Below are 2,718 nucleotides of genomic sequence, written 5' to 3'. Positions count from 1 at the left end.
CTCGGCTCGTTTACAGCCCTAGCTCCAACTGGCTCGCAAGCCTAAATGAGCTTGTCGTTTATAAAATTAAAAGTAAATGAATTAAAGAAAGTGTACCAGCAACATTTGTGCAGGTTCATAGTTCAGCACACACTTGTCTTTCTCTAGAAGGTCGGCATAATAAATGATCCGTTGGCAACGAGTAAACACATGACACCTTTGACCCGTTATCAAAAGGGCGTAATAAAAATCAATTCATTAAATGAAATATTTTTGGTATTTAAATGACAAATACCACCCTGATAAAAATTTTGACCAGCACGTAATGCACCTTTGAAGCTGCCAAGGTTCCAAAAATACCCTTGGTAAAAAATGTGAAAATTTGAACCAGTAACTGACTTGTATACGCGTTTTTCAGCCACTAAATTGACACGTTAACAATAGCTATTTGTCCTGACAACGAAACCGTGAATACAACCTAATTCAAAACAGTTTGACTCGTTTTGACAAAAAAGATACGTTCTGAATTACCCAATCATAGCAGCATACGCTGCTGTAATATGCAGTAACTTAATCAGATTTTGATTATGCAGTAACTCAGATTTTGGTAGTTTACCAAAATATGATTATACAGATTTTTATTAGCTAAACACAATATGATTATGCAGATTTTTATTAGCTAAACACCATATGATTATGCAGTAACATAATTAGATTTTGGTAGTTTACCAAAATACCCCTGCTGTAATATTTAAACTCATCCTGTTTTCTGCAATTAGACGAAATTCTCTATGTAAAAAGGATTGCAACAGAATGATAACAAAACCCAAAACCAAATGTAATTACCATAAACAAACAATCCCAAGATCCATACACAAAACACTTAAATACCCAACAAAGAAATAAAAGTCATTAACGTACGAAGTTACTAAAAAACAAAAACTTCAACTAGAAAACTGCATCCTAAACCCGCTTAGTTACCGGAAGCCATCATATCTCTTAGTAAACCCAACCGAATCTGAGGAGGACAACTAAATAATGCCCTTGCGTCTGCTTGGTTGGCCACCAAGTACCTTAAAGCCCTCCGTATTTCATGGGATTCCAAACCTATCGGCTCCAAGGCATTGTAAATTTCTTCACCCGTGTACTCGGGATGATAAACTCTTTCTAGTACTTTATTGCCTTGTAAAATAGCATTCGCCACACTGCCAACGCTATTCATAATCGTAGTTGCTAAATCTTCATTGTCTTGTTCAACTTTCCTCTTTCTGTTCTTACATTTTTTTGCACTTGAAGACTGCTCAGGTAGAGAATGCGTACAATTAATCACTTGAATATCATCATCAATATTGTATTCGCTTTCCATTATTACATCATTTGCAGCACAAAAAATCATCCACTTCTTGAACTGTTTCTAAGTTAATGCTGCCATTCATTTGGAATCGAGCATTTCTCTCTTTAGCAATTTCGGCTTGTGCACCGGATGCCCTGTCCTTTGCAAAAAGTTCTAGCATTTCATTAAAGTTTGATACTTTCTTCGTCTTCAATGCTTCAGCTTTAGGCTTTGACTATATAACAAAATCAAGATAATTAGTTTTATTAACGATACTCTAAATATTCATGTATATAATTAAATTAAGGGTGGGGTTTTTTTAACTTCACCCGAACACCGAACCGAGGTGAGCCGAGACCCGATATAACCTAGCCCAAAAACAACCAACCCGAAAGAACGATAAGTTCGGACCCGAGTTAGCAATACTATACACAAACGATTACACTACTTTTTATGGTTTTTTTTGTTTGTGGAATTCTACACCTAAACTCTACTGGTGCAATTATTAAATGATTGCTTTATTCTGAAAAAAAAAACAGAAATGATTACGGGCCAAATTCACCCATTTATCTTTGCAAAAATAACTAAAATGACCAATACTTTTGTTTGTTATTTAACACATTATACAGATCTTATTTAAATTGAAAATATATAAGTACTCATCTTCATGCACAGTTAATAACCTATTGCGCCCCAACCCGAGAAACCCACCCAAATAACCCACCCAGGAACCGAATAAAGAACCTGAAGAACACCCCCAAAGTTAAAGTATACCTCTATTAATCTACCCCAGACTTCATCCTCTGCTTCAATTAATTGAGTAGTTGAATTCCATGAGAATCCACTCAATGACGTTCCACGAAACAAATCGTACCATTGAGAAAAATGGTCTTTCAACGTTTTTAGTCGATTTTTCATATGTTTTTTGGAGATCTTCATTTGAAACTTTGTGCTCAACTCCTCAGCCATATTGTCGTAAGCGTTTGAGGTAAAAGTTCCATTAACCCTATTGCCGTTATCCTTGAAGAGGTATGTACCCGCCTCAACACCGAGCGAGGCGGGTCAACCCACAAGATATAGACAAGAGTCTTGAAATCAAGACATTATGAAGGCACAAAGCCAAAACCTATGCGCATGGCGCATATAACATATGCTCATGCATCACATGCTCAGGCATCACATATGCTCACGCATATCACATGCTCAGGCATCACATATGCTCACGCATATCACATATGCTCAGGCATCACATATGCTCACGCATCACATATGCTCACGCATATCACATCTGCGCGTGGCGCATCCGCGCGTGGCGCATATCACATGCTTGTGCATATCACATCTGCGCATGAAACATCTGCGCGTGAGAATAAAGAGAAGACCTCGCGCATCCTCAGGATAGGCGC

General features: G+C 37.5%; 1 pseudogene; it reads right to left on the bottom strand.

Annotated features, from left to right (window-relative positions):
- Positions 1 to 721: 721 nt before the first annotated feature.
- LOC143534660 (uncharacterized) lies at positions 722 to 2,306 on the bottom strand (annotated as a pseudogene).
- Positions 2,307 to 2,718: the final 412 nt, after the last annotated feature.

This window comes from Bidens hawaiensis, unplaced genomic scaffold (genome assembly GCF_021521415.1).
Source record: "Bidens hawaiensis isolate Kalapana, Puna unplaced genomic scaffold, B.hawaiensis_p1.1 tig00010256_1, whole genome shotgun sequence".
In the NCBI taxonomy this organism is placed as follows: Eukaryota; Viridiplantae; Streptophyta; class Magnoliopsida; order Asterales; family Asteraceae; genus Bidens; species Bidens hawaiensis.
Note: the sequence above shows the minus strand (reverse complement) of the source record. Positions and strands in the feature narration are given on the sequence as shown.